The 11,640-nt window shown below is 43.4% G+C and overlaps 1 long non-coding RNA gene across 1 annotated transcript; it reads right to left on the bottom strand.

Annotated features, from left to right (window-relative positions):
* Window positions 1-9,721: 9,721 nt before the first annotated feature.
* LOC140695689 (uncharacterized) lies at window positions 9,722-10,180 on the bottom strand. Its single transcript, XR_012071480.1, has 2 exons — window positions 10,070-10,180; window positions 9,722-9,886 (listed from the first exon to the last, which is right to left on the bottom strand). It is a non-coding gene; the product is annotated as an uncharacterized lncRNA (long non-coding RNA).
* Window positions 10,181-11,640: the final 1,460 nt, after the last annotated feature.

The raw sequence follows: 11,640 nt of genomic DNA, 5'->3' as shown, positions 1-11,640 counted from the left end.
TAAGTGAATGTTACTCTTATGTCTACACCAAGTCTTAATGAAAAAATATGAGGGAGAGGAGAAAGGACGCAGAGGGTCACTGGGGCAACTGACTTCTCACTGGAAGCTGCCAAACCATGTGAGTGTGTCCTAATTGGAGATGTTTCCTTTCCCTCAGTGGGTGCCTCTAATTTACTTCTTTATGGGCAGATATTAATTTTCATTCCCATGTGGGGTTTGTTGGAGAAAATTATTTCAATTACTTCCCTTCCATCTTCCTGCCTTTTCCAATAGCCTCTATGTCTCATCCCTTCCTCCTCCAACCTCTGTCATCCATCATCAACAAATACAAACACAGCTCTTAATAGAGTTTCTGCACCTAAAAGACAGGTCCCCAGTAAACAGTCTGCACAGACCACACATCAACCCATGCAAGAAAGGCACTGCCCGAGAGTATTCTTGTCATCATCTGAGGGTAGGACAAGGATGAGTACCTCAAATGTAGTAGCACTGTACTGACAGAAGATCCTCCCACATTGGTTGTGAGAAAAAATCCTCTCCAAAGAAAATATCCCTGGAGAAAAAATATTTCAAAAGATAGCTAAATATATGAAAACTTTTATTTAATTTATATTATTTAAACAAACATATATAGCCTATCCTCTATTCCATTCATTCATTCATTCATTTAATTTATACCCATTTAGAGCATACTATATGTAAAGCACTGTTCTAGGCACTGGAGACTCAGACTGCACTGCCCTATAGAGATGACATTATGGTAGAAAGAGGCCAAAAAAAGCAAAAAAACATAAATGTATATTTCAGGTTATGATAAGAGATATGAAGGAAAAGCAAGCAGAGGGATAGAAAGTGATGGAGGTTGGGAATGATATTTTAGATAGGCAGCCATGGAAGCCCTCACTGAAATGGTGACAGCTGAGTAGAGAGCTGAAGGAAGCAAAGCATGAGCCATCAAGGTACCTGAGGGAAGAACGCACTAGGCAGAGGAAAAAGCAAGTGCAAATGTCCTGGAGTGGGAGCATGTTTGGTACATTCAAGGAACAGCAGGATGCCAGTGTAGCTGGAGTAGAAGGAACAAGGAGGGAGGAGCAGGAAACAAGGTCCCAGAGGAGGAGGCCCTGCTAGGATAGGCAGATAAGATTGGCAGACTCTGGCAAGTTCTGAGCAGAGAAGAGGAGCCATCTAACTAATGGTCTAGAAAGACCGCTTTAACTGCTAGATGGAAAGGGATTGAGTGGTCAGAAACAGAAGCAGGGAGCCCAATTCAGAGACAACTGCAATAATCCAGGCAAGAAGTAATGGTGCTGGGACAAGGTGGTGACAGTGGAGGTAGCAGAAGAAGAGTTTTTGGATATGAGTAGAGAGCGCTGCAGATTTGTTGATGCATTGGGTTGGCTGGATGCTCCTGGTCCTGAAAATTCTGGTAAAAAAGTGGTCCCAGCAGTAAGTTCAGAGACATGTAAATGCATCTTAAATCCTGGTACTTAGGCAAGGAGCAAAGGTCCCATTTATTGAGTACCTGCTATGTACCAGGTGTGGGCTTAGGTACTTTCACAGACTCTTCCTCCTTACAAGTCTTTGCAGTAGGTTTAACTATTTCCATCTCATGAAACCTGTGTCTGCCAGACCCTAGAGGCTCTCACCTTGAGTCCTTAATGGAGGGATAGCCCTGGGAGTGTGCACAGCAGAGTGGTTCAGTGAGGATCCATGAGCTCAGCAAGGGCAGGCACCAGAGTGAGGGAGCCCTGACACCCTTCCTGGCTGCTGCAGCTTCTCAGCAGAACTCCAGAGTGGAGCTGCAAGTCCTGGGTCTGACCCAGGACTACACTTTCTCAACGGATGCAGGATACAACCGCTGAGGCTGCAGCTGTCAAAGCCAGGAAAGCCGAGCAGGGAAAGACAGGAGATTCCGCTGACCCTTCCAAGCCCCAGGCCCAGCTTTCCTGTGCCGACAGGTGGGGCACCACCCAGGCACTGCCAGCAGCCCCCATACGCAAAGCCCCTGAATTCAGAGCTTCCACACCCCAAAGCTTTCAGCTAGCCATCCTGGAGGAGTTCCGAGGTCACTGTCTCCAGGCCAGCGAGGGCTGTTTGGAGGAAATGGGCCCACTCAACTCCAGTGCACCTGCACTGGGCGTTGTGTATTTCTCCTCTGGTTGCCAGAGCAACAGAAACAACAGTGGCTGCTGAAACCCCCTTAACACCACAGCCTAGGCTGACCCTGACAGTAGAAGCCAGACTTTGCATCCTGGTCTTTCCTCTTTTCTCCCACCCACCTAAAAGAGTCTGCTCTGAAACCAAAAACACCCTATCCTCAAACTGAGCTGAAACTGCTCTCAAAGCTTGATCAGCTGAGCTCTTCCTGGTATTCCTGGGTTTCTCTGAGTCCCCCCTCCAGACCCCAAGGAGAGGATGGAAAACATGGATCTAGGCTTGGAGCAGAATGTCCATCTAAGGAAGAGCATCCTGGAGGCTCCTCTTTGAAACCGCTGTGCAAGCTGCTTTACTCCAAACCAGAGTGAACTGTGCAGTTTCCCAAGGTGTAGCCATGGCTGCTAACCCCAGAGTTCATACCCCAACATACATGGGTCTGACTACTGCCCTTATTAACAAATCCCATCTCATGAGAGAGAACTTTCACAGAAACATCCTCCTCACAAGTAGGTCAGCGTTTATTGAGGGGATGAGTGCCCTCATTCCACACAAGAAAGGACCCACCTTGAGAGGACAAAAGATTTATGACAATTTATGACACCAACTGATTTCTGTGAAAGTGACTGGGAGATGGAAAACTTGTCCTGCCCATTAATTTACAAATGGACATCATGAGCCCAAGACACATTTGCTCTGAAGCAAAGTATATAGCCCCAGCCTTGAAACCAGTGTACAAGGGCATGACTGGCTCACGTGTCCCCTCTCAGGCTGCAGCAAGAAGACAGAGACAGGACGCCAGGGTCCTTCCCTCCATTCTGTTAGCATCCACCACAGAACTTACCCTGGAAGGGGAGCAGGGAAAGCACCTCTATGCTATTTCTTTACTTCTCTCTGAAATCCCACAAATTAGATATAGTACTTCCGACACACTACAAATAAGAAAATTCAAGTTCAGAGAGGTGGTGTCATTTGCCTGAGCTTATACAGCAGGCAAGAAGCAGGACTAGGACTTGCATCCAAATTTCCTATTCCACATTATACTCCAGTGGCTTACTGAAAGGCTTAAATAAGGGGCTTTATTCCTTCATTATTCCACACAGTAAACCAGGGCATATATACCAAGCTCTAACTTTTCAATTCTTTTTTTAGCTCTCTCTGTAATATACTCTGTACTTTAATAGGTGACAAGATAAAAAAGCTTTTACTGAAAAGCAACATTCAGTTTCCATTCTGCTCACAAATTTTTCAGAGAGCAGATCTGGTGCACAAACACTTTGGATATTACAATGCCATATGATATATAATTCCTCTACTCAACAAACTTGCAATGGGGCTGCAAAGATAAAACATGGACCCAAATAACTACCATGTAAAAAAGATGGTGTGTGTGTGCCCAGAGTATGGGAAGGTCCAAAGAGGTGAGATATGACTTCTGCTTGATATAATCAAGGAAGGCTTCTTGGAGAAGTGATGTTGAAGCTGAGCCTTAACTGTCACGTAGGATTCTAATATACAGAAATTGATGATTTTAGCTTTTAAAAAATATCTGGACCTTATATTTAGATCCCCCCAAATTTGCTATAAATAAATTAAGAATAATATTTTCCAATATCATTCTGCAACATGTCCCTTGACAAGGAGCATCCCCCAGAAGGAAAAAAAAAAAGCAGTTTCCAGAGAAATAGAACCCAGTAGGTCAATTCATCTGACTATTTTAAGTCCATGCAGAAGTGGGTTAACAGGCCTCCCCATAAATTGTGCACCCTCTCTTTCCTCCCTGTCTGGTGCCTGCCTACTTTCAGCACCCAGCAAAAAGCTTGGCACTATTGTGGCAGGGAAGAGGGGTGGGGTCTCGTGTTCAGCCCTATATCTCATTCTCTATTCAGAAATCAGTGGGATGCTTATTACTCAAGACAGAACAAGACAGGCCTTGTGCAAACAGGTGTTTCCAGGACCACTTCCCCCAAGAACAAGGTTTTTCTTCCATCTTCTACTACAACTTTGAAGCTCCCACCCTTTTTCTTTCATTGCTCTCCTGTATCTGCCTTTAATAGAGAAGATGACCGTTGAATCCACAAAAGCAGTGTGTTACACCACGGGAAATCTCAGGGTACTAACCAAGCATGGGATATGTCTGGTTTGTACTTCGTTTTCCCTCCTAGGAAAGTCCTTCTTCCTCCTCCATTCAACCTAGTTATCTCCTACCCAGCCCTTAAAACCCCAAAGGGCACCCTTCAGGGAAACTACTTCCTCTCTACACATCTGTATCAAGGTCAGGCTTCCCTGTTACATATTCTCATTTTAGCTCTCCTTCCTGGTTTGTAGTTACTTTAATGTGTATCTCCTATACCAGATCTTAACTTCCACAGAGGCAGCTATTGCCCAGGGTTATCGCCATGTCTGACACATGGAAGGTGCTCTGCAAATAACTGTGGACCCATTGTCCTGACGTAATGATAACTGAAGTCGGACAGCCCTTATCTGGAATGGCAGCTCCAACACTTACTATTGGGACAACTGATTATACACCCTATATCTCAGCTTCCCGTTCTGCAAAATAACATCTATTTCACAAGATTATTGTGAGAAAAATATAGATAAGAGAGAGCATCTAGTTGGTACTTTGTGAGTGCTCACTCAGTAATATTCATTTCTTCACCTTTCTTGTCACCTAACTGGTTCACAGGACTCCTGGGATGCCTCTGACTTCAACTCTCAAGCCACACAGACCTTCCTTTATAAACCCCCAAGTCCACCCTAGAATTCAGATTAAAATGCTATCTGGGGCTATCTGAAGCTGATTTGAGAGCTTCCATTCATCCTCTGTGTCTGTCAGGATTCTAAGCCACAAGAAACAGAAACCAACTCTTGTTTGTTTAAGCAGAAAAAGAGGTTATGAAAAGTGGGAAGCCCATATTTCTTAGGATGGTGTGGAACCAGGCTAAGGCTCCCCACCAAGAATAATGCCCCAACTTGAGTCACAGGACTGGTCCAGTGAAGTACTGCTGCCACCCCACAGGGCACACACCCTGCAACTGGTACTGTGTGCATAGCTGACACTGGATGCTGGCTATGGAACCACAGTCTCTGTTGCCTCTAGAAACTAAACGTTCTGTCACTGTTGTCCCATCCTCATCAGAATAGGGTCCACCAGGTACCTGTTTTTGTTCTGGGCTAACATTTAGGAAAGGCACTTCTGATCAAGGAAGCCCAGGTCAATGTACCTGGAACCTAGCTGCAAAGTAAGTTAAGAAAACATGCTGTGCTCAGCTTCTCTATGAGAGAAGGCTCCACCCCATCAGATCAAGAACTTCCCCCAAAAGGAGAAGGGCTCAATCCTCAGGCATACCAAAAAAGTTACAAGTGCCTGGAGTTTGCACAATACCTGTATTCCAGATTTCTCCACACCCTACCCTTGCTAGCCTGATAGATTAAGCCCCTTAACTAACTCCTCCCCATAAACAAGCATTTTCTAATTGATTCCTTCCTGCCCCCATATCCCTGTTGATCTAAAATATTTCTACTTTTTAACTCCTTCCTCTTCCATTTATATCAGTTCTCCCTCTCCAAAGTCATATGCCTGGCATTCTACGTGCATGGAACCCACAGTCAATCCATCCCCTAGCTCATCTTGTTTTTATTTCTAAAGTTTAACTTACTTTAGAGTTACTAGTCTATAGAGAATAAGACCAGTTTCATTTTTACATAGTAGTTTAGAGGAGTTTCTTCTCTCATATAGTCCCCTATGACAATGTCTGAAACAACCAGTCTCGGTGAACATTATACTCTTAATATGGTCCTCAAAAAAAGTATTTTTTTGGCTAGTGAATTCGAGAAAAGTTCCACTATGAAAGTCACAAGGAACATTAGACAATTAAAGGTTCTGAGAAGTCATGAAATAAAGAAATCGATTGAACTTTTCAACCCAACATTTCTAAAGCTTATTTGACTACAAGCCACTGCCACATTTTCATCGCTGTCCTCACAACACCTCTTCACATCTAAAATACGCTGCAATAGAGATTCCTCAAGATCTATTCAGAAGATTCCTCACGCTCCTTTTTCTTGTCTATTCTGCTTCCCGTAAATTTATCTCAAAGTAGGTGAATCTCGATTGAGCTTAAAGAAGGGGAACCAGGAAAATGCATATAGATAAAACACTTGCTGCTCAAAGTGTGGTCCACAGACCAGCAGCATCAGCATTCCCTGAGCATTTGAGCTACGAAGGATCTCAGGCCCCAACCCAGACCCAGGAAAACAGAATCTGCATTTTAACAAAATTCCCCAGGTGATTCCTTTGCACAGTAAGGTTTGACCCACACTGGCATAGATAACTTCTACACCTGCAAACTCCAATTCCATGTAATGAACATTTAAGGAATTCCACTACCACTCAAATTCCCTCACGTGGATAAATGTGTCTATATCCCCAAGGGATTTGGTCCCTCCCTTAAGATTTTAGAGCTCAGCATTCTTTCACAGGGATGGCCTACACCCTTTGGGATTCCGGGACTTTAAGAAAACCGTAGCATTTTGTGGTCTGGCCACAGAGAAGCTGAGCTGCTGTCTATGATCTTCTTAAAAACATCCTGTGGGAGGTCCTGGCCCCCGGCATCAAAGGGTGTGCCATCCACACCACTGACTCCTTGCATACCCAAGAGGTGCTATTGCAGCTAGCTGCATACCAGATGACGTCTAGAAATCCAGTTCTGCAGAGCACAAAAGGAATTCTAAAAAGGCACTTCATTAGTTTTCTGCAAAAACTAGTCTCTCAACCACCAACAGGTGTGTTAGGATATTGTGGATTTTTTAAAAATGTAAACTATAAACAGAAGCAGTTTTGGCACCTGGACCTCAGCCTACCTGATATCTCATTCACTTGCCTTAGGTTACAAAGGGCTTTACTACTTCCCATAATGCCCTGCTTTGCAGGGTAGGATTTCAAGGAATTTGGAGTAAAACAGACCTGGGTTCAAATACTGACTCTGCTACTTACCAGTTCAGTGGTCCAAGCATTTTGCTTTAGTCTCTCAGCTGTGGATTCCTCCCTGTAAAATGTAGCCATGAGGACCAGCCTCACGGAGCTTCTGTAGTGAGCACTCCATCAGGTAAGCGTGAGGAGCACCAGAACCATGGCTCACTTGTGTCAAGAACTCCAACCACATTAGACCCTCGCACGCCCTCTCTCCAAGCCCACTCACAGGTATCTGCTCAAAACTTCCCTGCCCACAGGCTACCGGCCTGGGGGACCACCCTCCTAGCCCTACAAGCTGTGAAAATGACAGCATGGATCCTCCCTCACTCCCCAACCACCTGCCTTTACCCTCCTGCTTACCACAGACCACAGACTCCACAGACTGCCTGGAGATTTAGCAAATTTCTTTCTCCACCTCCCGACAGCAGCCCTGCGGGGCCCTCTCTAACCTGCTAAAGGCTTAGGGAAGGAGGCAGATGAGATGGGAGTGGAAGGACTGGGGTTATCGTTCCTCTAGAGATCTGTAATCTGGGGTCTATCCCCACTGCTTCTGAGGATAAAAGGAAGGAAAAGGAAAATTCAATATGCTTTCCTCTTAAGTCATGGGAATAAGGTAAACAATGAACCTGCTTTCTTTGATTTAAACTTGGAGCTGGTAGAAGTTGATTCAACTAACCAATTCTCACACATGGATACAGATTCCATCATTGGGGTGGGAATGTGATAGTATGATTTACAATAAGAAATACATATCTGGTCATCTTCCACTCTTCCTGGCACAGAGCTTTTAAAACTTTTCAAGTCTCCTAAATGATGAGATCTGTTAACAGTGTCATTTGTTGTTAATGAAGTGACATTTGGACTTTACCTAAGGATGGGGGCTGGTTGCCAGGAGAAACAGCCACGTGATTAGTGTTGAAACTTTCAGTCACACCCCCTGACCTTCAGGGAGGGGAGAGGAGCTGGAGATAAGAGTTCAATCAATGGCCAATGATGTGATCAATCATGCCTCTGTAATGAAGCCTCCATAAAAACCTGAAAGATTGTTCAGAGAGCTTCTAGGTTGGTGAACACATAGAGAGCCCCACCCTCAATTCCCACCCCTGACACACACATATACACTCATTGGAAATTGGAATCATTTTGGAGGAGGATAAAGGAAAATATTTGTAAGTCACCCACTTTTTAAAGGGAAGAAACAGAGACAGACTTGGATAATCAGACTCCAAGTAACGTGTAGACTGAGGCTGAAAAAGACCACAAGGCCACCAACTGATGCTTGCTCTAGATCCACTTGTGGGCTCACTGTCAGTACCAAAGGAACATTATTGTTCATCACCCCAAATACGAATGTTTCACAGAAAGATAACTTATTCTGTGGACGAAGAGAATGCATATTAGCAGTTCTAACAAGGTGAAGATGATTGGTGTTACTAAACTGCAAGTCATATGCTTAAGTACATTGATGAGCAAAAATGCACAATATGACTTTTTCCTGAAATATACACTACAAATAACTATATTCTAAATAGTCAACTAAATAATTTTTAAGATTTAGCAACAGTTCTCAGTGTCCTAAAGTACTTGAAGGAGGCCTACTTCCCACATCCAGGGCTCAGGATAGGCCACCAAAGGATTTAATGTAGATCCTATACAGGGGACTTATTCATAGCTGCATCTCATAGAGGTATTCAAAGTGGGGCCCATGAACCAAAAAGGTTGCTATCAATGGAGCTTGTTAAAAATGGAGAGTCTCAGACCCGACCCCAGTGCTACAGAATCAGAATCCACATTTTAACAAGATCTGCAGAGGATCCAGGTGCTCATAACAGTTTGAGAAGGGCTGTTTAGAACATCAGAAACTTAACAGCTTATCACACAGGTTATCCCCTGGGGGTAGAGAGGGGGATGCAGACTCATTTTGTCACAACCATGAAACAACTATAAAGGGACAGTGCTTTTTTTGTGTGGCATTATTCATCAGGAGAACAGCACCTTTTTTTCAGAGACCCCCTGACATAATTCTACTTGGATAAATTAATGGTCCCAATGCAGTGGTGAACTTTTGAGGCAGGAGCAATCAACTCACAAGCCGATATACCCATGGATCCACGTGGCCCCTACAAGAAGCCTACAACCATGTTCCAGGGCTCACAAGGCCTGTGACGTAAGCTTGTTTTGTTCTTCATGTCCACACTCATTAACCTTCAATCATCAACCATAACATAACATGATGTGCTAGAAAATGAAATGATAAGAGATTGTGCAACATCAGTGAAATGGAATCATGGGATGAAGGAAGAGGAAGGGAGAGCAAGGGGTATCTTACAACTTCTATAGGAATCAGAACCAGTATGATGTGTGGAGTTTCAGGCTTGAGGTAGGGATGGAAAAAAAAGTAGAGAGGGGTTAACAACAAAAATTGGCCTCTGGCTTTGATTGAATAAATTCGAATGTGTTAAGGCCCTCTGACTTTCTAAAAATTTCTGACAATTTATGATTAGAGTATTTGATGAATTAGTTTAGACTAAGCAGAAGAATGTCTATATCAGAATATTTTTTTCAGATTTTTTTAAATGCACCCAAAGCTCGTATGCAACAACAGGCATTTTTATTTATAATGTAAAAGCAGACCAGCTCAATCTGTGTCACCAACAGCCTGCCTCCAACCGTGCTCCTTTGCTCCCATTTTGCCACTCGGAGAACAGCCAGAAAACGTACGATAGTGCATTTGTACAGTTCTGCTTCCAAATCCTGCAGTGAGAAAGATAGCTGAACTTCACAGAAAAATGGGAAAAGACTGAAAATTCCCTTTTAGGAAAACTGATGGTGGTTTCTAACTTTTTGAGGAATTCATTTACATGGGAAAAAGGACTTTAAGGCATAGAAAAAAAATCAGTGGTACGTGTCCAAATTTTATCTTCCATCTGCACTCACATATCTTCCACTTAAAAAATTCTCTCCCAAAATTGCCAGAAGAAAATCCAGTTCTCCTCCAATTCCACCTCATCGCAGCTAGACGAAAAAGCAAGCTTCTACGGCAACAGCCCTGAAAGGCCCCTGAGTTGGATAAGAGGATAAAAACAACGTATAGTAACCTATGCCATTTGTACGGTCTTCCCTCTTTATTAAGTTCTTTAACGTGCATCATCTTAAGCCTCTGAAGAAGTATGAACTGTGGTTAATTAAAGCCTGGGTGATGGAAGTAGACAAAGTTATTTTGAGGTTGTTCACACATCTTCAGCCCCTCTTATCATGCTTTCAGAGTTCTATTCTAAAAAGTTAGGGGGGTGGTAGGAGGCAATTATGTCTCTTCTCTAGCAGCTGCCAGAGATTACTGCTGTCAGAGTAATTATCACCAAATAATTGTTCCCTTTCTTCCCTGCTGATGGGGCAGAATGGGAACAGAGACTCCTCTGAAATAGATTTTATATTTGCTGAATACAAGTTGGATAGCTCAGGTCAGTGGGCATCCCCTGAAGGATTTCCCCATCATGCCTTAGAGAAAATTAAACTTCGTCTTACACAAAATGGAAAACCATAAAATGTCACCTACTTGAGGTTAACCAGATTTCTTGAAGTTGAGCAACTGTGGCTTCAGACCGGAATAAGTGCCTATTTTAGCCTAAAATAAATTTTCCTCTGCTGAGGATGATTTCAGAAAATGGTAACAAAAGGGGCATTTTCTGGTGCCCTGAGCTTTGAGACAAGAACCTGGCTTATCTCTGTAGTGGTATGTGTGCTAACAGTGCTAACAACCCCTACCTTTCCCTGTCTTTATGACAGTCACAGGGAGGTTATTAAAATTGTCTACTTGGCTGCTCTCTGGGGTAGTCACGAAGTCCAAATTCTCTAAGGGAATCCTCAAAGTTGTCATAGGACTGAAGATAAAGATAGGCTACAATGTGACTGAACAGTTCTGCAGATTTGATAGTGTCACTTTCACGCTCCCATCTACCCAGGAATGCCCTAGACTCCTGGGTGATGAAATGTTCCATACAAACAAATATTTATGGGCAATTTAATGCTGGTTGGTGGGCAAGAACAAAATAGATTATCATCAGAATCTTTGTAGTCTGGTAATATGAAGGTGAAAAGATGGCCATCTCTTTATTCTCTCTTATTGAAGGGCTTCAATTTCACTCAATAAAAGTACATTATTGCTTGCTGTGTACCAGACAGTGTGCTAGGGTCTTGGGGCAGGGAGGAGCCTGAGGTAAACAAGATAAGCTCTCTGCTCTCAGTGGGTTCACAGTGCTGTTCCTCATTCTTTTATGAAGGAGGCAGAATGGCAACAAGATCTCTGAATTAGCAGAGTCACAAGATCAGAGTTTGAGAATTGGTTTCACCACTTGCTAGCTATTGACCTTGGGCAGGTCACTGATGTCTGTATGCTTCAGTATTTTCCTCTGTAATTGGAGGATAATGAGACTTGGCAACATACCTCACAGAATTGTTGTAAAGACTGAATGAAATTAAATATGAAAAATCTTTGCAAAGCATTATGC

This window comes from Vicugna pacos, chromosome 3 (genome assembly GCF_048564905.1).
Source record: "Vicugna pacos chromosome 3, VicPac4, whole genome shotgun sequence".
Lineage (NCBI taxonomy): Eukaryota > Metazoa > Chordata > Mammalia > Artiodactyla > Camelidae > Vicugna > Vicugna pacos.
The sequence above is the reverse complement of the archived record's forward strand: the minus strand, read 5'-3'. Positions and strand labels throughout refer to the sequence as shown.